A 26,661-nucleotide genomic window follows, 5' to 3' on the forward strand; every position below is an offset into this window, starting at 1 on the left:
CATTTCATCATAACAGTTATCCTTCCAGTTCTGTTTGAAATTTGTGTATATATATATTTTTTTTAATAAATTATTCCTGACAATTTTAATGCTTATTATTTATATTCTTTATTTGAAGAAGGAAACATTAATTTATAAGCCTTTTAGGGTTCAAAAGATGTCCATGTTTTAAATGGATCAATGATTTATGTATGACAGTGCTGTGATATGCGGTATGTAACCACATTCTCTAGACAGCTGTTGTTGCTATTGAAATTAATCTTTCCGCTTCATTTGGAAGGTGACAAATGATAACATTGGTAGTTATATAAAAAGTAACAATTATTAAATTAGCTTAGCATCTTTACATATTCCATGTAGTCTTCTTAATTTACCGTTTTTTAAATCTATCTCTACTGAGTCTCTTATGCTTATCAGTATTTAATGAGCAGTCCAAAACTTGAAATAAGAACAGTACAACAGACGTGTACAAATAAATCTCTGTGCATGTTAAACTTCCCTTCTAGTGGCCAAGAAAAATAATATACAACTAAATTTAATAATATTACTTCAGGAGGAGAAGCTTTATATGTATATTAATCAATAAAGGCTTGTCTGAGTTTGAGGAAAGAAAATCCTAGCCAGAAGTACTAGAGTGTTTTAAGGAGATCACACGTGGTATCAGATGTATATAAACAAGAGCAGGATGTTAAGTGATAAAGTCAGAGAAATAAGCAGTGACCAAGACATGAAGTGCATGGTAGATTATAGTAAGGAGTTTGGATTTTATTCTAAGTGTGAGATGACACTGATTAGGAAAATAACATGGTCTTCACTCCCCACCCCACCCCACCCCACCCCCCGCCAAAAAAAAAAAAACAAAAAAAAAACAAACTACAGATGAACACAGTAGGATGATTTCCATTATCAGATATGAAGACAATCGAGACCCATTGTTGTATTGGTGTAAGAGAGATTAATAGTCCAGTGGAGCAGTAACAAAATAAAACTGTTTAGTAAAGAGTCCAGCTATGAATGGAAACTTGCATAGTTCATTTATGACAAAGGTGACCTTCTAGTACATTTATTAAAAGATGATCTGGTTAATGGAATAGTTAAATTGGAAAAATGTATACAAATTTATATCTTGGCTCCTACATTATACATTATCAGAACTCACAGATGGATTGCAGATGTAAATGTCAATGATAAGAAAACAAAGCTGTTGGAAAAGAAACCTAGAATGTCACTATAACCTTAGAGTAGACAAATGAAGCTCTAATAAAAAAAGAAAAAAAAATGGAGCAATGTTAAAATTAAATTTTCTGTTCATCAAAAGATGCTATTAACAGAATGAATAGACAAACCACAAAATAAGAGTCTATATTTGTATTATGTGTATATCACAAAGGACTTATATCAAGAATATATATAGAATGCCTTCACATCTATGGGGAAAGATAACAGTCCAGTAAAAATGCACCAAACAAGAATATTATGCAGGAGACTGTTCTAATGACCAGTAAACACCAAAAAAGAGGACAAATTCACTAGTCATCAGGGAAAGGCAAACCAGAATATGGTCATACTGCACATCCATTTAAATGACTAGAGTGAAAAAGATTGGCAATACTGTTTTGAGAATAATGTGGATTAACTCAAACTCTGCTGCAAGAAGTGTAAATTGGGTACAGCTTAAGAAAATTGTCTTAAAGGATCTCAGAAAGTTGAACAAACATCTGTCCTATAACCCAGCAATTTGTTGTTAAAATATACCCAGCAGAAGCATGTATTTATATCCCCCCCCAAAAATATGCAGGAATTTTCTTAGTAATATTCTCATCCCTAGTTCCAAATTGAAAAGTAACCAGATGCTCAAAAGTAAATGTAAAAATATGTTATACACTGAATAATGAAATATTGTATAGAAATAAGAATGAGAACTAAAAGACAACGTGAACATATTTTAGAAATATACTTTTGAGACAAGCTATCCACACATAAAAGTGTGAATACTGTTATTATTTCAGAATGAAGTAGAACTGCTTCCTGGTATTAGTAGTCAGGGTAGTGGTTCTTGAGGGGAGCAGGTACTACCTGGAATGAGGCAGATAGAGGATTTGAAATTTTTTTTTTTTTTGGTACTAGAGATGCTTTTGCCATGGAATTACATCAACAGTCCTTTTTATTTTTTATTTAGAGACAGGGTCTTTCTCAGTTACTGAGGCTGTCTTCAAACTTGTGATATTCCTGCCTCAGCTTCCTGAGTTGCTGGGATTAGAGGCATGCACCACTGTGCCAGCCCCGATGGGGGACTTCTAACAAGTTTCTGATATTCTATTTCTTGGCCTGAGAGCTGGTTACATGGGTATGTTCTTTAAAAATACATATTTGTGATTTTGCATTTTCTCCATATACTTGTGTCATACATTGATAAATGTTAAAATAGCAAATAATCTAATTTATAGAAATTTGGAATATGGAAAGAGAAATGTATAGATAAAGTTTTCAAAATACAACCATGATCCACTTTGCCTATTGAAATAATAATTTAATCAATACATATTTTCCTTTAATGAATTTTCCTTTATCAAACTTTTTAGTTGGAAAATGATCTATGTTGAGGATTTCATATTTTTGTAAATATATAAAGTAACCATGATAGAAATATTATATGAATATTAAAAAGTTTTGTAACTTGAAAGTTTGCATGCCAGCCTTTGACCTCAGTCCTTTAGGGACTGAACACTTATTTGGAGTCTGTTCTTTCATATTGTAGGAATAAGTTCGTTCAAATCAAGTATGTAATTATGTGCTTGACAGATCGACTCTACTGAACATAAGAAAATAAAGCATAAATTGTATAGTACAGATTGTATAACTTGGCTATTTTTAATTATGCTGCTGTAAACATTGATGTGTCTACAGTATTCTGATTTTAGTTCTTTTGGATAAATACAAAGAAGTGGAATAGCTGGGTAATATATTGGTTCCATTTCTAGTCTTTTGAAGTTGTACTAACTTGGAGTCCCACCAATGTGTGAGCTTACCTTTCCCCTCACTTCCTTGCCAACACTTATTATTATTATTATTTGTATTCTTGATGGTTGTCATTCTAACTGAGGTGAAGTGAAAATTTCAATGTAGTTTTGATTGACTTCTGCCTGATTACTAAGAATATTGAACATTTTTTTCATATATGTGTTAACCATTTGTGTTTCTTCTTTAGAGAACTTTTCTTAGTTTTTTTTTTTTTTTTTTTTTTTTTGCCCATTTTTTGATTGGATTATTTGTTTTCCAAGTTTTCTTTGGGGGGAGGGTGTTAAATTTTTGGAATTTTTTATGTATTCTTGATATTAATCCTCTGTTGAAAGAATGACTAGCAGATTCTCTCCCATTCTGTGGGCTTTCTCTTCATGCTAATTTTTTTAGTTGTTTCTTTTGCTGTTGAAAGGCTTAAATTTGATGCCTTCACATTTGCTGGTTCTTGGTTTTATTTCTTGATCTTAGGAGTCTTGTTAAAGAAGTTGATGCTGCACCAGTATGTTGGAGTGTTGAACCTACATTTTCTTCTAACAGTTGCAAAGTTTCTGGTCTAATTCCTAGGTTTTTGAACTGCTTTGAATTGACTTTTCTGCAGGGTGAAAGATAGGGGTCTTCTTTCACTCATCTTCATATGGATATTCAGTTTTCCCATCATCATTTGTTAAAAAAAGGTATTTTCAATATATGTTTTTGGCAATTTTATCAAGTATCAGATAACTCTATCCATATGTATTTGTCTCTGTGTCTTTTGTTCTTTTGGTTTTCATGGAATAGAAATACAGTTCCTGCTACACACAATTTGAGGTCAGGAATTGTGATATCTCCAACATCACTCTTGGTCAATATTGCTTTAATTACTCTGAATCTTTTATATTTCCAATTGAAGTTTAGGACTGTTTTTTCTACTTCTGTGAAGAATTTAATTGGTATTTTGATGGGGATTGCATTGAATCTGTATAACATTTTTTATAGTGTGGCCATTTTGACAATATTAATTCTGACTATCCAAGAACATGGAAGTCTTTCTATCTTCTAAGGTGTTCTTCAGTTTCTCTCTTCGGTATTCTGAAGTTTTTATTGTGGAGATCTTTTACATTCTTGGTTAGATTTATTCCTGAGGGTTTTTTTTTTTTTAAAGATTATTTTGAATGGGATAGTTTCCTGATTTCTTTCTCAGTGGATTAATTATTTCAGTATAGGAAAGCTATTGATTTATGTATGTTGATCTTGTAGTCTACTACTTTGCTGAATTTGTTCATCAGCTCTAGAAGTCTTCTTATACAGTTTTTTGTGTCTTCTAGATCAATTTGACAACTTTTCCTATTCATATCACTTCAATTTCCTTTTCTTGCAATCGTTTTGGCTAGTTTCAAGAACTGCTTTGCATAAGCATGATGAGAGTGGACATCCTAAAATCTTGTTCCTGATTTTAGAGGAATTGCTTTCAGTTTTTTTGTTCAATACAATGTTGGCTTTGAGTCTGTGGTATATAGCCTTCATAATATTGAGTTAAATTCTTTCTATCTCTGGTTTCTCCAGCTAAAATTAAAATTAATGAATGCTACATTTTTAAAGAGACTGTTTTCATCTAATGAGAGAATCATGTGATTCTTGCATGCAATTCTGTTTTATTTACCTATTTATTCTGTTTATACTTACCTATGCATTTGTTATTATTATGTGAAATCCTAATGTTTTGTGAGAATACAAGTTTATCGTGATGATGGACGTGTAGGCCAGTTTTGCTTAAAGATTTTAAGTGTATGAAAAAGTGCATTTAGTTGAGTTTTATGTGTAGGGAGGATTTTTTAATATCAACAAATTAAAAGGTAACACAAGGGTCAGATCTATACATTGTTGCTGGTATTTAATCTGAATTAATGAAGTTTTTAGTTAGACAATTTTAGTGTAATTAAATATTTTTTAAAATTATTAACTTTATTCTAGTTCCACGAATTTTCAAATTTAAAGCAGTTTTTCTTTGGCATTTTCTTTGGCAAAGTAAATTTTTGACATTGATATCAATTTAGTGCTACTTTTAAACATTCGAATCTCTTAAGTATCATGTTAATCAGCTATTAGAAGAATTGGAGTAAAAGCAATGCAACAATATCATGTTACATCATTTTGTTAGTGGATATTAGCTCTTCCAAAAGAGTTACTTACATGTGCTATCTACTGTGTAGTTATTAAGTATAATTCATATAACATTAGTGTATTATGTATAAATTTGAATTTATATATAACTGGCAAAAGTGTAGTTCCTTTTAATAATAGCATCATTTCTAGTTTCCCTAATTAATGTTTCATTGAGAACACTTTTTGTTTTTTTTCGGTTTAGTAATTATCAGCATTCTTACTTGACTTATTAATGAATAAAATTTGTAGAAGGGAATGCAAATTAAAAAAATGACGTTCATTGCATGTTTTGTTTTTTTTTATGAGCAGTATTTTGTATTCATTCATTCTGCAGAAGCATTGACATTTTTTTACTGGATTTATGTTGTTTGCACTGACTGTTTCCATGACAACAGGTTTTTTTTATGTGTGCTTCCAAGTGATTTTTTAAAAAAATCAGATTCCTTATTTTAGTTATATGTTAATATTTTTAAAAGTATGGCCTATTGTTTTATCAGCTGCTCCTGCTAATTTTAGTACTTAAAAACATGTCTTTTTACACTATTATTTCTAGAAGTCATTTTGTGTAATGTTTCTAAGAAGTTCTGTAAATAAAATTTTTAAATTGAATATTCTTCGTTAGACTTTACAGAAACTATTTGAACCTATTGCATTTTAAAACAAAGTAACAAAATATCCTTCTACCTAATGTTAAAGCATCATGGTAATAGCCTTATAGAGTCATTTTGTATTAATTGCTAAAACATAGAAGGCAAAGTACAATAAAGCATTATGTAAGGTTCCCTTTATGGAAAGAAAACTTAATTGTTGGCACAGTATATGTTTATTTCCTGATTTTGAAGCCTGTAGACATTTAGTATTATATATTTTAACAGTATCTTTTATATACTTGAAAATTAGTCACAGGTAAAAATAGCCCAAAAAAGAAAGAATGAATCAGTTTGCATTATTTTTTCATTGAACATGAGATAATTATATTTAAAAGTTAATTGTCTTGTAATAATATTAAATTGAAAGTTAGTGTATTTGGTGTCTCTTCAGGTAAAATCTTAAAAGAGAGCTATATGCACATATTTTTCCGCTTCTCAAATTATAACAAATGTAGTGCCAGTAAAATCACAATTTAAAGAGCATTGCTATTATATAAATTCATTTATTATATGTTTTGCATGTATGCTACAGTTTTTACTAATTAATGTCTTTAGTATGGATAGTACCTTTAAATAACATGGTTTGAGCATAGTTATCTTTTATGTAATTATACTGAATAAACTAAAACATTGATAATTTTAAAATTTAGTTTTTTAATCCATGCATCTATTTCCATTTCAAAACTCATTATCTATTTAATTTATCCTCATGTAAATATACATAATACTTACATGACAAGATATAGTAATTACCTGTATTTCTTCTGCTTACCTAATATAGTTATGGTAAATGAGATATGGTGGGAAGGAATGTTTGCATTGCCTTATAAAACTTTTTCATAACTTATGAGCAAAAATTAGCCATTAGTTATTTGCAACTGAATAGTCAATTAATTGTTAAATACAAAGTTGCATTTATTTAGAAATCAGTACAAAGTGATATTAGTAGCCATTGGTGAATTTAAAGAAATTTTGCAGGGATGAATCTTAGAATATATGCTAATATCATGCATTATCTCAGGAGTTGTACATAACATACTTGATTTCAAATCTCTTGTTTTTAACATTTTATTTTAGTTTTCCATTTATAAAAATTTGGCAATGATTTATCACATACATTTACATATTCCTTGCCCTTTCCAATGTCCTAATTAAAAGTATTCTCTTTGCAGTCCTCCCAAGCAGAGGTCCCTAATCCATAGTCTGTGAAAAATTGTCTTTTCCTTTATCTGAAATTAAAGATTTGTCAACTATGGATTTAGGCAAAAACTACAGTAGGATAAATGACATCATGACCAATATAAACCACAGATGTTTTAATATCACTTTACAGTTGTTGAAGATAACTGTATTATAGGATAGCTCTATTGCAGCCTTATTCACAAAAACAGTGAGCTGGATTAGGTTTGCAGCCCTTAATCTGCTGACCTCTGTTTTATAGTCTTCCTAGTCTTCCCTTAGAATCACTGTCTCCTTTATCCCAATGTTCACTTCTTACTCCTTTGTAGTTAGAAAAACTGTGAAAATTATGGAAAATATTCCTGAATGATTCAAATAATAGGATGGACCTTTTTTATAGCTCATACTCTACCTTAAAAGCAGTTCCAAAAAGAAGTCTTAATTAAATATTTTTAATAATTCTAGATTTAGTATATAGCTTCTCTATGGGAAAAGATATAATTAGTTTTTGGAAAAAAGATATAATTAGTTTTAAACTTTGTTGTGTATTCTAAATATGTCTTTATGTTGTATAGCAGTAGTTCCTAGTATATAACCTGAAGAATAATTGGAAGATGTTCTATATAGTCTACTTATTTGAAAAATATTAGACATATTTCCCCCAAGGACTCATGATTACTGTACTAAATGTCCAAAGGACCAACAGTTTCATTTAATTATGTTTAGGCCCATGTTTCCCATATTTACTTGTCTATCTAGATAAACTATTTAACCTTTTTTAAAAAAATCATTGGATTATTTTATTTTTAGTAGAATTCACACATCTGTAATCAGTTCAATATTCCATCTATGGTGTTCATTTCAGTAATTAAATATTATGTGTAAAAGTCTTTCCCTGTATCTCACCTCATGACTTGTTTTAATAACTTTATTTTTTTATATGTGGTGCTGAGGATCAAACCCAGTCCTCATATGTGCTAGGCAAGTGCTCTACCACTGAGCTACATTCCCAGTCCCTCACCCCATGATTTAAATTTTTTTGATTTGTTCTTTTTAGATATACATGACAGTAGAGTGTATTTTGATATATTATACATCCATGGATATAACTTATTCTAATTAGGATCCTATTCTTGTGGTTGTACATGATATGGAGTTATACTGGTCATGTATTCATATGTAAGGATAGGAAAGTTATGTCTGATTCATTCTACTGTCTTTTCTATTTACAGCCCCCTTCCCTTCATTCCCCATTGTCTAATCCATTTTCTTCCCTTCCCCACCCTCCCTTGCTGTGAGTTAGCATTCACATATCAGAGAGAATATTGGATCTTTGATTTTTTTGGCACTGGCTTATTTCACTTAGCATGATATGCTCCAGTTCCATCCATTTACTAGCAAATGCCATAATTTCATTCTTCTTTATGGCTGAGTAATATTCCATTTCATATATATGCCACATTTTCTTTATCCAGTCATCCGTTGAAGGCCATCTACCTTGATTCCATAGCTTGGCTATTGTGAATTGAGCTGCTATAAACATTGATGTGACTATAAATGTGACTATAGCTGCTGTAAACATCACTGTGATATGGTGATTTTAAGTCCTTTGGGTATAAACTGAACAGTGGGAAAACTGAGTCAACTGGTGATTTCATTCTTAGTTTTCTGAGGAATCTCCATACTGCTTTCCATAGTTGAAATTTGCATTCCCACCATTAATGTATGTATTCTCACATTTGCACCAACATTTATTGTTATTTGTATCTTTGACTATTGCCGTTTTGATTGGAGTGAGATGGAATCTCAGTGAAGTTTTTAATTAATTGCTAGAGATGTTGAACATTTTTAAATATTTTTTTGACCACTTGTTTTTCTTTTTCTGTGAAGTGCCTGTTCTGTTCCTTAGCCTATTTATGAATTGGGTTTGTTTTTTAGGGTTAAGTTTTTTGAGTTCTTCGTATATCCTGGATATTAATGCACTGAGATGCAGGTGGTAAAGATTTTGTCCAATTCTGTATGCTCTCTCTTCACATTCCTGATTGTTTCCTTTGTTGTGAAGAAGATTTTTAGTTTGATAGCCTCCCATTTATTGATTCATGATTATACTTCTTATGCAGGCCTTTTTCGATCAACACCTCAGTCTTTCTCCCTCTCCCCCTTCCCCTTCCTTCCTCTCCATGTGCCCTTCTCTTTTCTCTATTACCCTCCTACAGCCACTTTGACCACCTCTCATTAAAATTTAAGAAATTTTAATGTCCTACCTACAGATGGTTAAGCTTAAAATCTAAGGAACTCTGAAACATTTAATAAGAATAGATGCATTATGTTTTGGTTATTGATAGAATTTTCTTGAACTAGAAAAATGTACAAATAGATTACTGTTTTTCCCTATGTAATTATAATTTTGTCTAACTGGACTATATTTGACTTCTCCATCAAATAATCTGAAATAACTCATTTTTGCATATTAAAATATTAGTTGGACATAATTTTATGTACATAAGGGAAACTTAGTCATACATGTTGCAGTCTTACATGCATTTAAACTGTTTTGCTAGAAAATAATAGCAAATTCTAAAGAGAAATTATCTTTACTCATTGATTTACTCAACAAAATTTAGAGAAGCTCAAATATGGAAGGTACTATGTTAATGATAGTTTTATGGGGCTACAGTCTTAAGAAGGATATTGTCTAGTTACTTGAATATGCATTTATAGCATAGTATGTTTTCTCTTAGACTTTTTATTTTGAATGATGTTTCCTTACATAGTCTATTGAGTCATTGAACCAACATTAATCGGTATAGTTTGTTCATATATCATTATACATTAGTGTAAAATGTTTGAAGATTGTGTTCATAAAATAATTTTGTCTTCATTTATATAGTCATTAATGAAAATGTAAAGTGGATCATGATAACTATAATAACCTTATTTTTTGCTTTATGCTTGAGCAAATAACAAATTCATAATTTTATTTTGCCCTTCTTTTCAAGTTATTCTGATAAAGCAGGAACATTTCTCTCCCATCATGACTCTTAGTTTGTTTTTTTTTTAACTTCTTTATAATACTTATTTATCTTTCAAACTCTACCCATAACTTTCGCCACCTAATACTTTTGATTTTCTTTCTGCCATATATTTGGGAGCCTCTAAAACTTTTAATTCAATTATTACGTCTTTATCTTCACCTTTTCATGTATGTCATTTTTTACAATTAACTGAGATCCTTCAGAAGTTTCCCTATATAAGGATGTAATATTTATAAATAATGGGTTGTCTTAGTTTTTGTGTCACTGCTTATCTTACATTCTAAAAACAGTAGTCTAGATCACTGAGGAAAGCTAACTGGATTATAAATGGATTATGAGCTCCTTGAAGGCGGGGCCATTATGGATTCAGTTTTGTGTGTGTGTGTGTGTGTGTGTGTGTGTGTGTGCGCATGCGTGCATGTGTGTGCAATTCATAGTAGGAAGTGAGTAAAATAAATTGTCATTAAATGAGTCGATCATAAAGGCACAATGGTAAGTTTTCCTGTTTCAGTAAAAATTGAATGAGTTCATCAAATTGCCATTGAATGAGTTCATTACAAAGCCTGTGTTCTCCCTCTTTCAGTGGATATTCTTGAAGTCCCTTGTTTTACTCTTTTTCCATTTTCTTACCATTATTTAAGTGTTCTTGATTCCTAAAGACAGAGCTTGGTCCTATTTTCTAATGTTCATATTAAGAGAGACATGAATTACAGGCCTTCAGAATTTGCAGTTCTGAAACTATACCTACTTCATCTTTATGTCTAGAGGTTTCATATTCACAGTATTTCCAACTAAATTTATTTTTTCCATGTACAGCCTTCTTCCTTTCTTGTGCTTTATGCTTTCAGCAGCATTACCATTATCCTAACATGAAACTTGAGAACCTGAGGCTTAAGCTTTGAAATCTTCTTTTTCATTGCTTGTGTCTAGTCAATTGCCAAGTTGTGAAAGTTTTACCTGTAAAATATATTTTGCATCTGCTCACTTCCAGCATAGCTCTTCTAATTTCATTGAGTCTTAACTGGAATACTGTTTTCATTATCTGCCTATCACTAGTCTTGCTACTTTTTGTATATCTTATGTAAATATAACTCAGTTATTCCATTCTCTTGTTCAGCATATTTGTTTTTCATTACCTACCACAAAATTTAGACTTTAATGCAATATATGAGACTCTCTGCCTATTATTTCTTTAAAAAAAAATCTGAGTATTCAAAACTTACTCATCTTTTAAACCTCTGGTTAACTAATGCCATATTATACATCGGTAATTTCTTGAACTATCTTAATTCTTTATCCAGTTCTCTTAAGCTAATAAAACACCAGTGTGCTTACTTCATCATAATGCCTAGCACAGTACTTTATATATTTTCTTTGCCTTATATCCAACTTAATTCTAACTCACTCTACTTTTTCCCTTCCTTTATTTGATACTTAGTCTAGTTTGTGCTATTTTAGATGAGCTACATTACTAATTTGTACAACTTTCATGTCTTTAAACATATATACTTCTGTAAGTTGTTTTAAAAATTAAAATATATTTTTAAAATTTAAGGATGATTTTAAAATATGTCATCCTTTATTTGTTAATCAAACTCCATCCTTTGAGGTCTTTTGTTTTATATGAAATCTAGATGATTTTTAGGTACTGGATACCCTACTAATAATTCTTTACTGCCTTATGTTAAATTTTTATTAGTATATAGTTTGTTTAATGATATGAAATATACTTATGTGTAGGAATGAATAACTTTGGTGTTTGTGTATTATGTGCGCATGTTAAAATCTTTTCTATGTTGGTGCTTATCAAACCTATGGAAGACATATTATTATCTATTCTTAGGTCAAATAGTTATTTAAAGTATTCCTAATCACAAACCTTTATACATCATCATGATTATTTGTGACATCATATTTCTTATTTTTTCATAAAGCTATCTAAAACCAAGAGCATACTCTGATATTTCAGGGAAGAACTAACAATTTAAAATGTTGGAAGTGAACAGATGCAAATTTCTTACAGTCAGTGCCATTTTACAGATGTTCTCTTATTGTGGGGTTAAATCACAATAAATCCATTGAAGTTGAAAGTATCATTAGTCTAAAATGACTTTATTATACCTAACCTACAGAAATAGTAATGTAATATACATTTTACCCTTGCGATTGTGTGTCTGATTGGGAGTTGTAGATTGTTGCTGCTCCCCAGAATGAGAGGATGTCATACTGCACATCATTAGCCCAGAAAAGTCAAAATTGCAAAATTCAAAGTACATTTTATATTACAGTTATGTTTTTGTACCATTGTAAAGTTGAAAATCTTAAGCCATTGTAAGTTGGTAACCACATTTATGTGTAATTCCTTCTAAAGTAATAGAGATCACAGACGTTATTGAAAGCTTTTCTTTCTTTTCTCCTCTATTTGATGTAGCCATTGTTTTGCTGAATACCAGGTCTCCTTTAAGGCAAAATTTCATTCCTTTCAATAGCCAGTTGTTTTTTGTTTGTTGGTTTGTTTTTTGCTGAAAGATTGGATCTTCATCAAGGATGTTTTGTGTGGCATTTTTAAGGTATGAATTTTTAATCATTCTAAAGTAGGACGTACTTACATTTGTTTTTTGTTTTGGATCTTGGTGTAGAGGTTAACATGATGAACAGGTGGCTATAGTATAATGTAAAAACAGCAGGACACTTTTATACTCTTACTCAATCTGCTGCAGGATTCTTTATTTAGAAAACTAGTTTGATCTGACAAGGCAAAGAATACAGGGATTTTGGTATGAAGAGAATCAAGACTAAAAATGTTTTCAAAGGATTCAGGAAATTCAGTGAAAATAATGAAGTTTGTTAATTAATCAACATTTGTTATTTTATTACTTTCAAAACTTATTTTCACAGCTTCATGGAAAGCACTATAAAATTTTGAATGACGCTGGGAAGGATCCTTTTATGACCATAATATAAAAAGTAGCAGCCTATCATAAACGAAAAACTGCATAGCAGGAAACGTGTTTTGATTATCAATTCACATCTATTAACTACTGTGATAAAATTTATAGAAATCATCATCCATACCATTTAGAAATTAGTTTTGTCATTCATTCTTTTAAAGTTAAATGTATTCCATTGAGGTATGCTTTTATCTGAGTGTTAGATTTCTTAAAGTTAAACAAATTCTAATTATGACAAACGAGAACTTAAGGCATTTTACATTTCTGATACTATTTACTTTGGCACACAGCATCCAGGATACTGTTCAGTTTAGACACTGTGGATAATGTAACTTGTTTGAACTAAGTACAAAAATTAAATTCAGGAAAGTTCAAGTAACTATAGAATGACTAAATAAAATTATTCCAGATTTTTATTTTATTTCTTATCAAATATCTGATACCAAAATGATGTGTTTACTGGTCCTCAGTAGGCAGGTGTTTATATTTCCATCTGCAAAGGCCTTTCAGATTAAGGTCAGTTACTAATTGAGATTTTCTTCATTAGTAAGGAATAGAGGCATCAAGAAAGATGAACAAGACTGTGATTTTAATCCAGCAGTGTGACCTCACTTTCCTTAAAGATGAGAAGTTTTAGAAATTTCAAGAGTAAATTTATTCCCAAGTCTGTCTTTCTCAGGTTGAACTTCCCTTTTTAAACTCCAGATCCAAAATATTCTCTAGGGCCTGCTGGAGTACTTTTATCCTGGACTGATACCTAACCTAATTCACAAATTTATAATTGGAAAAAAAATAAAGAAAGAGTAGAGTTTATTCAGGTGTTAGTATAGCATAGGATTTAGAATAAACTTTTCAAAAAATGAAATTTGGTTTTTAAGAAATGATATATAGCATAGCATTTATTGGAAAGTTGTAATTATGTAGTCATGATTATAATCTATTTTGGCAAATATTTATCTGTCAATGCTATTATAGTATTTTAAAATATTCTTTGGTTACTCAGATTAGGTTGTTTTAGACAAGTATTAATTTTCATATACAAGTAATTTTTAAATTACTTTAAAATTCACTGAATATTTTTTAAGCTTAACTATTTTATTACAAATGAAACAAGGACAATGAGATTTTTTTCTAAACTACTTTTTGAACTTTAATCCTTTTTTCTAAATAAGTTGTAAATTGTCAAATGAAAAATTCAGAACAGCCTGTTTTTATTATTTAGATAGCTGTTATTCTATTAATATGTTGTGAGTCTCAAGTAAACATTATTATAGGAAAAATTATAAGTTCAGTTTAGGAATATAAGGAAAAAGTAGGCCAAATCATATTGTTTAGAGATAATTACTTTTAATATTTTCATACACGTACACTATATTTTTATCATTTCATATATATGTATATGAGTATTTTCATATAACCTGTGCACAATTTTCTGTATGCTCTAAATCATTTCAATATTACCTAAAATACCTAATCTAATTTAAATGCTACATAAATGATTGTTATACTTTGTTGTTTAGGAAATAATGACAGTAAATAGTCTGTAAATTTTCATTATACATGCAATTTTTCCCAAGTATTCTCTATTTGTAGTTAGCGGAATCCATAGATGTGGAAGACAAAAGTATCAGGAGCCTGTATGGTTGAAAGCTAGTCAGCATTCTTGTCACTGTTTTTCTCAAAAAAAAAAAAAAAAATGATGTTTTTGTTCTTTGCTTATTTTTGCCTTTTAACCTGTAACCTATCTGAATAAAGTTTACCACAGTTCTGTCTTAGGTATGCCAGTACTCAACTACATTTTACCTAGCTAGGACTCCTTGACTCTCAAGCCAGTTTCTGTAGTCACTACCACCACCTGAGTTTCAAGACCCATGGTTTCTGCTACACAGCCCAGGTGGAGGAAAAGAGAATGCAAAATATTAATTCCCTTTTTTGCTTCCTTCACATTTTCAAGGTCTACCCCATCTCTTGCTCTAACAGCCTTCTTATTTATATTTGTAGCCTAAGAATCTTAGAGCTTGAACTAGCCTTTGCCTTCTGTGAATTTGGGACTGTGCGTTTGTTTGTTTGTTTTCATTTTATTCATTTTCATTTGTTCATTCAACAATTATTTATTAGACACACCGTGTTCAGTACACACTTCAAAGCACCTAGGATATATTAGTATAAAATCATACAAGGTAACTGCCCTTAAAGGAAGAGAAAGAAGTGAATAATGAATGAATAGCATAGGAAAGAATTTACAGAAGCATATTTAATATGGGAGTAAAGTACAGGATCATATGGAAGAAGTACCTCCTTCATTAGAATGGTCATCTTCCTTAATTAGGTATTTTTCATAGGTTATGATTCGGAAAGCTTTCTTAGATTTTGAGGCAAGAATGGACATGGCATTGAAATACCTCCCTATTTTGAGCTACATTTACCTTTCTTTAATATATAGAAAATCAATGAAAAAAATAAAATGTTTCTTAACTGAGGTTTCCATATGTATGCATATAATCATGTGTACCTAAAAATATAGTGCTCCTTCTATCCATAATAGACACCTTGAGTAGTTAATGAAAAAGTCTGAATATTTTTCAAATTTAAATTTAATTTAATTTTAACTGATACATAAATGGTACAAATTCACCTGTTTGATACATGTAAACATATCCTCAAACATCTCTTAAATTTTTAATGTGAAAACTTTGAAAATTCTTTTTTATCTCTTTGAAACATAGTTATTAATGAGTAGTCACTCTATTGTGCAGTAGTAAACAGTAACTTCTTGCTTCTATCTGTCACTTAGGATACTGATTTTTTTCCCAACCCTCTGACCTCTGATAGCCACCATCCTTTTATTAGATCAACTTTTTAATATTTCATATATGGGTGAAATCATGCAGTACTCATCTTTCTGTGCCTGATTATTTCATTTACCATAATGATTTTCATTTCTGTCCATGTTATTGTAAATGAAAAGATTTCATCTTCTTGATGGATGAATATTATTTCATTTTGTATATGTACTACATTTTCTTTATCCATTTATTAGTTGATGGGTAATTAGATAGTTTCTATTTCTTGGCTATTGTAAATAGCACTACATTAAACATGAGAATGCAGATGTCTCTTTGACAAACCAATTTCATTTTCTTTAGATCTTTCCCCAAGTACTGAGACAGCAGGATTCTATGATAGTTCTATGTGTTAATCAACTTTTTATAACTGTGACCAAAATATCTGACAAGAACAATTTAGAGGAGGAAAAGTTAATTTTGTCTCATGGTATCAGAAGTCATAGTCCGTGATCAACCTGCTTCCTTACTCTGGTCTTAAGGTGAGGCAGGACATCCTGACCTGTTTGTAGATCACACAGGGTGTGGTAGACAAAAGCTGCTCAGCTCATAACATTCAGAAAGTAGAGAGAAAGGGACAAAATGTAAACCCAATGGCATGTTCCCAGTGACTTGCTTCCACCAGGGATACCTCACCTGCCTATGGTAACAACGCAGTTAGCACAAATTATTAATTCATCAAATGAATTAATCTACTGATTAGGTTATGACTCTCATAATCTAATCACTTTATCTCTGAACATTCCTATATTAACATAGAAAGTCTTGGAGGATATGTCATATCCAAAACATAGCATTTTGGTTTTAAATTTTTGAGGAATTCCCATACTATTTTCTTCTAATTTTCATTCCCGCCAACAGTGTGTAAGAATTCTCTTTTCTCCATATCTTCACCAGCAGCTTTTATCTTTTTGATAATAACTATTCTTATTGGAGTAAGGTGATATCACACTGTGGTTTTAATTTGCATTTTCATGGTGATTAGTGATCTTAAAACATTTTTTTTATGTACATGTTGGCCATTTGTATGTCTTTTGAGATGTCTTTTGACATGTATTGACCATTTTTTAATTTGCTGTAGAATTTTTGGAGTTCCTTATAATGCATTTTATTAACCCCTATCAGATACATGGTTCCCGCTTTTTTCTCTACCATTCTGTAGATTGTTCTTCACTTGGACTGTTGTTTTCTTTGCCGAGGAGCTTTTAGTTTAATGTGATCCTATTTGCCAATTCTTTGCTTTTGTTTCCTGTACTTAAAAGATCTTGTCTCCCAAAAATCATTGCCTATCTCAGTCTCTTGAGGTCTTTTGTTTCCTTCTAGTACTTTCATAGTTTCAAATCTTACATTTAAGTCTGTAATCTGTCTTGAGTTCACTTGTACAGTGATCTGGTTTCATTTTTGCATATGGGTATCTAGTTTTCCTAGAATAATACATAGTACAATTGCTGAGAATTGAAGACTGTCCTTGTTGAATATTTTGTGATGTTCTTATGTGCTGTATAAATAGACTGTGTTTGTGAACCATGGCTAGATGACATATGGTTGGCAGCAGAGTCAAAGTGAACTGAAATTCTAAAAGTGGTACATGGTATTGTGTTAATCATAAGTAGTAAGTGATGTAAGTTTTTATCTAGACCTTAAATATTTAGTTAACTTGTCTTTAGGAAGCTATGGTTCAGAAAAATCTCACATGCAATCTTTTATATGGAACATAGAGATTTACAATTTATATTCTTAAAAAAATCATCTTTGCGTTCATTAAACATTGAACAACTATTTAACATTTTTAGTACATATGCAAGTTTATCCCTTTTGTCCTTTTACCTGGTTTTAAAAAATTTAATTCTTCATGAATCTCTTTCATTACCAATAAAGATCTACATTAATCTTTTTATCATGAGTTACATTTTATTTAGCCTCCTGGTGTTGAACCATAAGTTTAACTTAACTTTTTGCAGTTAGAAAAAAAATTGAGAGTAGTAAGTATCTGTATTTGCATATGTATATTTTATTTCCTTTTGAATTTTAAATTGGATTATTGAGTCAAAATATTTATACATGTTGCTAAATTTTCCTCCGGAAAGAGTTGGCCAAAATACAATTTCAGCAGGCTTATGATAGAAAGTCCATTTTTACATATCTGTTCAAAACTTTTACAGTTATTTGCTAATAAGGGATACATGGTGTATTTGATTGACTTTTTTAACGTTAAGTGTTTGCTTTGGATTATTGTCAATCTTTCCTCAATCTTTACATCTTTGCCCTTCCTTTTCCTTCTTTGCTTGATTATACCAGAGTATGTGTTCATTTGTTTGTGTATAAAAGAGTGAGTGAAGTGACTGTTGATACACCTATCTCATTTTATCCTTGTTGATGTTTACCTTTTTCACAAGGATTTTAAAAATGCTTCATATATCAAGGAATAATAATAGAACTCAATTTAGCATTTATCACATTTATCTGACCTTCTTTTGGACCTATAAAAGTGGTTAAATTCTAGCTGGCAAGCCTGCCTGGAGAAAGGGACTCTCATTTTTGGTGGAGAATAAATAAGACTAAGCACACATTGGAGAGAAAAATGATTTATAATCCTTGATTGGTCAGGGTTAGTTGGAGGAAAACAGCTATGCATAACATTAACTTAGTACTTCTATAGAACTAAACTGTTTATCTTGATTGTGAAATCATATATTGATTACCATGGCACAAAACTTGAGGGAAGTATTATCATTATATATAATGTTATAGTTGTCAAAATATTTAATCGACAAAATGCAGTTGTTTATATTTGAAATTTGCAGCCCATTGAATTTTTAAATGAGGTAGAAAATTCTTAACTCTTCACTCTCTGTACTGTAACTCACTATATGTAGTCCATGTTAATTTTTCCAGAAACATGGTATCTTTAATTCACTTGTATGTGTAATTTCTAATAAAATTAACATTTTTCAAGAAAGTCATATTCTAAATATCTTCTCTTCAAAATATGTTCTTGGAAGATTTTTAAAATCCAATACTGTGTAAGACTGTTTTGTCCTTAAATATGATTGAAAACTTGGTAGGAAATGGATTTAAATTTTTCACTTTACTTTGGTTGTAATAGCTGAAATGATTACTTGCAAAGGAACAGCTGTATTTTAGCACCACAGGATTAAATTAAGGTCCCAAAGTCCCATAGGTTTTACATTCCATGACATGTTAGCAAGAAACAAATATAGAAAGGCTCATGTTCTGAGTTTGGAACACAATTCATATAATATCCATGATTAGTAAAGCAAATGAAAGTCAGTCCAAGGCTGGCTCTGTAAAAGGAACAAAATGAGGAAATAGGAAGGAAAAAGAAGAAATTAGTTAGTCCCAGTTAAAGCTGATAGTAGTAAAAATAAATTGATTCCATCATATTAGCAATATTGAAGAAATGTGTGTAGTTGATTGCAGTTCTCTGAGCTTCTAACATTAGTTTAAATTCCTCATTTTGTTTTAATCTGAAGTATTTCCACATAGCCCTTGCTGAAACTATTTCTTTTGCAGAATTTAATGATACAAAATTATAAATCACATTAGTTGTTTTCTTCCTTTTACTTTCAAAAAATAATGAGAAAAAATAGTCAAATACTTTAAAGCATAATGAAAAAGTTACTGAAAATAGTTACTGAACTCTAAAGTAGAGCTCTACAACTATTAGTTGTACCAATAGTTTTGCTTAAATTTTGCTGAAGTTGAGAATGAGTAACTCCAAAAGAAAGTACAGTATCTTAATTGCTTACCAATAATGTCTCTACTTTTTTAATAAGATAAAAATTTTAAAATTTACATCATACCTATGTCAATAAGCTAAAGTAATATAGCATTGTTTCCCTTTTCTTAAAATATACTGTCATTATTAAAACAAATATTTTAAATACTTTAATTCAGCATAGCTCCAATTTTTTTTTTTTTTTTAATTATTAAAAAGAAAATCAGCTGGGTGTGCTGGCCCATTTCTGTAATCCCAGGGGCTCAGGAGGCTGAGGCAGGAGGATTGAAAGTTCAAAACCAACCTCAGTGACTGTGAGGAGCTAAGCAACTCAGTGAAACCCTTTCTCTAAATAAAATGCAAAATAGGACTGGGAATGTGACTCAGTGGTCAAATGCCCCTGAGTTCAATTCTTGGTATACCCCCCAGAAAAGGTAAATCATAGTAATTCATGAACATTAGCCACCAATATTGTTTATTGCACACATATGTGTATTTGGTGGTGGAATTTGTTTATCTGTTCATATGCAGTTGAAACCACATGTAGCCTCTGTTCCCTAGTACCTGCGAAACTTTTTTTCCATTATGAGGCCCCTTTATTGCCCCAAATATAATAGCAAACTGAGAATGATATTATCTTAGCATCCTCAAGAAAATAGCAAGGAGGATCTTGCCTAAACATAAGATGCTATTATATCTTCCTTTCTTAACATCTTGGCTTTGAGTTCTACAAATAACAATGAATTGTGCTTTTTTAAAATTATGAGGTGAGCATGTCAAGAAAATTTATAGTGATTTAGTTTTGGAGAGGATGTTTTATAAGTTAAAAACAGATATAGATCTATGTGAACAGATTTAGATGTACTAAGAAAATATTAAAGAGGATAATTGATAATTATGTTGGTAGGAGAAATTATGTAATATTACTGAATACCATCTGACTTTGAGGAGTAAATACATGGACTTTGAGATCACATTGGAAGTGACTGTGAACAAAGTACTTTATAAACCACATACATTGAGTTTATTTCTCCATGTCATAACAATATAGCAATACAATGGAAAGGAAACCCTACCTCGATTTCCATGAGAGCAAATTTCCAACAAGATTATAGTAGGTTAGTTTTGTACATATGTTTTGCTAACACTGTATCTGAGGAATGCAGAAATGCTTAAAGTCCATGTGTTTTCTCCATACTGAGTGGTCAGAGTGCTTCTACATTTTTTTAGAGGCCTACACACTATTACCCATGGAATTTGTATTATTGTATTATACTATTTTTCTTCATTGAATAATACATAAAGAACAGTAGATTATAGTTAAAATTTTCCTACTGTAAAGGACTTTCTCCTTGACTTGGTTAGGACTTAAACACAGATGGAAATCAATTTGCTATAACTTACGAAGTTTCATTGTTTTATGTGTAGTTTTAGATTGTCTCAAATTTTAAGTATGCTTAAAGTATTTATAAAGAGATTGGATTATAAATTCCAAAATGTTTATTCCTTTAAAATCAGTCATAGAAATTTTGCAGTAATATTTCTAGAACCAACCTTTCAGGACTCTTTCATAGATCTTATCCAGAAATAAGATTCTTAATAAAGTACTTAGACAGATTTTCTCTTAGAATCAAATTTGTTTTATGTCAACGGTACTTGTTTAATACTATGTTTGATAATATACTGCATGTGCTTACAACATATCTATAATTTAGAATTAATAGTAGGAAAAAGTAGGAATAATTTACTATAAATAAAATTATTTTCCTCTTATAGTAATGAGGGACATTTATTGTCAGAATGTTTTGGTAACTTGTTTATAGTCATTCATAAAGTAATAGTTCTTGTGGGCCTGTTAGAGACTCACTGACTAATGTTTTCAGGATCCCTTAGAAAAATAGTATATTAATACTTTGATTTTCATCTATTAAATAGGGCCTTTAGTTGAAATCATTTACCTCAGAATTTTTACATAGAAATGGTTAAAAGCAATATATTAGCATCTGGTCTTAGTTCTAATATTATCTAGCAAAATTTTCAAATCATTTAATTTATATGTACACATAACTAGAGAAAGAGAAAGAGTGTTATTGAAAGTATGTGCCAAATCTAAAATTTTCCAGTTCAATTTGTGGCAATCTTATGAGGAAACCTTAATTTGTGGTCAGGATTTAATATTTTATCATTAACAGTGATTTAGTTTAATTAATAAATTTGATCTAACCTCCTTACTTGACCAATCAAGGGAATTGATTCACTTGTATCTTGTTTCTGGATGAAACATTTGCAAAATTGCTCTCTGGATTTGGTTGTACCCTAGAATCAATAGTCAGAAAATAATAGTAGAAATCTCTTGGAATAGAAATATGTGGTGGATATATTCATTAGCATATTTCAGGAGGGATCATTGTATAATAATTCTTATTAAATAGAAAAGAATCTAACTATATTCTACTTTTCATATGCCATTGGTAATTCATATATTTTCTCTCTTTTGACATTTACTTTGTATTTTATTGTAATTAATTTAAACTAATACTACAGTATGAATCATCCAAGACAATAGGTTTTAATTTCTTAAAGGAATAAATAGTTCCTTATTAACACTCTGCTAATCACTTGGCTGGAGATACACTTGTGAAAACAGTTTAAGTCCCTGCCCTCTTGAACTTTGTGTTTCTCAGAGAGAGAGACACACACACAATTAAGTAAACAAATTACAACAAACAAATTCAGAAAATCCTATGGGCCATGGAGAAGGTGAAGAAGCATAAAGTGATAGTGATTGGGAGTAAACTGTTCAAGAGAGATGAAGTACTATTGAACTAGACTTTTAAGGATAAATAGGGGCTGCCAGTGGAGAACACAGAGGAACAAGGCTCCTAGGATAGATATCAGGAGAGAAAAAAGTCCTAACCAAGAACAAGCCTGACATGTTCCAGTAACTAAAAAAGACCTAACTCCCTGGAGTGCAGAAAAAGAGAAGGAGTGTAATATGAGATGAGGACTGAGAGCAAAGCAGAGACCATATCTTTAGGGATTTGAAAGCTGTAGTAAAGGGCTTAATGTTAACCCCAGAATTAGATGAGAAGCCATTGGTTTTAAATGGGTAAATTGCATATGATATACATGTTCAAAAAATATTCTGAGCAACAAGTGGAAGGTAGAAGAGCGAAAATTGAAGTAATAGTTAATAGGCTCTTGGAATGAACCTGCTTAGGGACAGTGATAGCTTGATCTAGGGGGTGGCAGTGAGAAAGCTCATGTTAATTCACAATATGTTTTACGATATTTTCGAGTATGAAACTAGATAAGTGCTATTCGGAAGAAAGTAGCAATAAGGAAGCCAAGAGAAGAAAGTGTTTCCATAGGAAGACATACCTAACTGAGACCATTGCATGGAAAGCAAATGTGAAAGGTCAAAATACTATAACCCTGCTATTTTTCCTTGTTTCTGTAAATTACCAGTACACTTGCATTCTGCCTTGCTGTTTGAAAGCTATTTACCTAATTCATTCTCTGCCTGTACACCTGTTCAAACTTTGTTTCCAAAAAAATTTGAAAGAGAAAGGAGAAAGGGTGACAGAGTATGAAAGAGGCAAAGTGGACCCAAAAAATACCTAAACATTCTGATTCTGTACAACCTAGGATTTGAGAGGGGAAAACGTGGCACACTTGATAGGGCTCTATGGAACACAAAGAACTAAGGGAACTGCCAAATTTTATTTAAGGGATGAAGCTAACTGGAACATTTAAAAAAAAAAAAAAAAAAAAGCAGATTTTTTGATACTAGATATGTGCTAAAACTGAAATAACAGAGGGCAATATGAAGAGGTTTAGAAGCACAGGAAGTATAGTGAATTGGATGAAATTCAGAATATAGAGAAGACCATGAGATAACAGTATAATGCAGATGACTGAAGAGTTTTAGACTTGTGGTAAATTAGCTTCATAGGAATACAAGGAACGATGTCTCTCACAGGAAGATACACAGTAGAGTTCTAGTCTAGGTTATTATTTTAATGTATGATCTTTCTTTTCTGAGCCTTGAAATTGTTTGGTGGTCTTTTATGGGGGAGGGTCAGAGGTAATTAATAATTGAAGGATATTCAAGGACTTATTCACAGGGAGCAGGTTAATGAGTTGGGGCAGGAGTCCAGAAACTGCATGAAGAACAGACAGGAAACCAAAGATCCTTTCTACAGGAAAGGCCAGATGGTGACAGAGAGCCAGTTATCTGTCCTCACATGGATCAGAGACCAGTGGGTTACCAGGAGTCCAAGGATCTTTCTTCAAGTGGATTAGAAGTTAGGAGGACAATCCAGAGAGTCTCAGGAGGTTTGAGCCTGTAGAGAATAGTGTATTCCTATGGCAGTGCATAAACTTTTCTGACAGGGAATCACTCTATTATATACAAGTAATATCTATCCTGATTCGTTCAGTTATGGCAAGCCTTACACATAACATCATGATAATTGAGAATAAAAGAGAGGACAGAGGCTTATATGAAAAATAATTGGAATTATAGAAGTATCGGGACAGAGTTCTATAATTTTCTGAGGCACATATTTTCAAAACTAAAAATATAATGGGCAAGTACATTAAAATTACTTCATGGTATCACAGAAACAGAGCTACCTAGTTTATGCTGCAAATAGGTATCTGATAGATATAATATCTATTTTAATATCTCATTATTAGCCCCCCTTACTGTTATGATATCCTGACATTCTTTAATTTTTAATTATTTAACACTCAATATTAAATTTAAAATGTAAAATTTTTCGTTATTCTTTCACAGTAGTGAGTCCAAAAATAATTTTTAACAAATGAATTGGAGAATTTTGTAAAACTTATGAGCCTCACCTTTAGCCCCAAAGTCACATTTTGATCTCAATGTATTTTGGTATGCTGATGCTATTTAAATAAGATGTTTCATTGTTCTTGATATCATGGTTATAGTATAACTTTAATGTACATGGAAAGTGTTGCTTACCAAGATATATTAACAAGTTTGAAATTTCTTTTGATAAAATGTTGCCAATTTTTTTGTTAACATGATAAAGAGAACTTATGAAAAAATAGATGACATCAAAATAGTAAAGTCTGAACACTTTTCTTGTTACTCAAAGAACAAAACATGATTCTTGCTTTCATCACTACTATTCAGCATTATACTGGTATTTCTGGCTGGAATAATTGCACAGAAAAACAAGAGTTATTCTAATTTAAATGGAAGAAGTAAAACTATCTCTGTTTATAGACAATATGATTTTATATATAGAAAACACCAAATAATCCACAAGAGAGCTTCTAGAGCTAATAAAAAAAATTCTGAAAAGTTGTAGGGTACAAAATAACAGCAATTAACAATCTGAAAAATATATTTAAGAAAGCAATTGGCATTTACAGTAGCTTCTGAAATAATAAAATACCTGGGATAAATTTAATAAAGTAGGTAAGAGACAAGTCCTAACAAAATGGAAAGAAATCCCATTTTCTAGGTAGAAAGACAATTTTGTTGAGATGCAGTAATACCCAAAGCAATCTACAGATCAGTTTAATTCCTATCAGATTTCAATAGCCTTTTTATTTTTTTTAAAGAAGTGGAACACTTGATCCTTGCATTCATATGGAATTGAAAAAAAAAAAATCCCCAAATAGACAAAATAATCATGAACAAGAACAGAATTGGGACTAGCACTTTCTGATTTCAAGACTTACCACAAAGCTATACTAATCAAAGCAGAGTGCTGCTTATGTGTACATATATACATACACACACACAGATACATAAATACAATGAAACATTTCTGAAATTCAGAAATAACTCAGTGTATCTACAGCCAATGAATTTTTGACAAAGGTACAGTCTATTCAGTGGAGAGAGAAGTCTCTTCCACAAATGTTGCTGAGACGTCTGGATTTCCATATGCACAAGAATGAGTCAGAATCTTACCTCACACCATATACAAAGTTAACTAAAAGGGTTTCAGCCATGGTTTCTTGTACCTATAGTCCCATCTGCTCTGGAGACTGAGGCAGGAGAGTGCCTTGAGCCCAGAAGTTTGAGGCCAGCTAGACAACATAGGGGAAACCTTGTTGCAAATAAAACAAAACAGCTCAGTGGATCAGCAACCAAAATATAGAGCTAAACCATAAACTGTAGAAGAAAACATAGTTTTTAATGACATTGTATTTGGGAATGGGTTCTTTGATATAAAGCAGAAAGCAGGAAATAAAAAGATAAATTAGTCTTAATCAGGAATTTAAAACTTTTTGTTCAACAACTGAAATTATCAGGAAGGTGAAAAGTCAACCTCCAGAATGGGGGTGACAATTAACAACTACATATAATATGTTTGTTTCCAGAATACATTAAAAAAAAAAAAAACTAAGATTCTACAGCAAAAAGACAATCCATTATAGAATATGTGAAGGATGTGAATAGACATGGCTCCAAAGAAAACATACAAAATGTACAATAAGAGCAAGAAAAGATGCTTAACACCATTAGTTCTTAGGAGAATGCAAATCAAAACTACAGTGAAATGGTACATTTTACCCATTTAAGTTCACTATTATACAGAAAGAAAAGAACAAATTTTGGGTAGGAAGAGAAGAAATTGGAACCATCTCATATTATTGGTGGGACTGTAAAATAATGAAGCTATTATGGAAAGTGGTCTGGCTAATCTTCAACAGGCTAAATATATAATTACATATTAGCAATTCTGATTTCAGGTATATTCACAAAATAATTGAAAACAGGCATCTAAGTAGATAATTGTACACCAGTAAAATGGTGCAGTGTTCATTGCACCATTGTGCACCATAGCCAAAAGGTGGAAACAAGACAAGTATCCACCAGTGGACAAATAGATAAATAAAATAGAATATAGTTTTTTTCAGCAATAAAAATTGATGAAGTTTTGATGTATGTGACAGCATTAATGAATTTAAAACATTTGCTAAGTAAAATAAGCCAAACACGAGATTAAATATTATATGATTCCACTTATAACAAATATGCAGAAGAGATAATGGATTGACAGAAAGTAGATTAGAGATTACCAAAGAATGTTAGAAGGTAGAGATAAA

At 31.0% G+C, this 26,661-nt stretch overlaps 1 protein-coding gene across 5 annotated transcripts in view; it reads left to right on the forward strand.

Moving 5' to 3' along the window:
- The window catches only part of NOVA1 (NOVA alternative splicing regulator 1), a 141,375-nt gene that overhangs the window by 73,397 nt on the left and 41,317 nt on the right, over positions 1 to 26,661 (forward strand). The gene's annotated exons all lie outside the window — the stretch shown is intronic.

Source organism: Sciurus vulgaris, assembly GCF_902686455.1.
Source record: "Sciurus vulgaris genome assembly, chromosome: 2".
Classification (NCBI taxonomy): domain Eukaryota; kingdom Metazoa; phylum Chordata; class Mammalia; order Rodentia; family Sciuridae; genus Sciurus; species Sciurus vulgaris.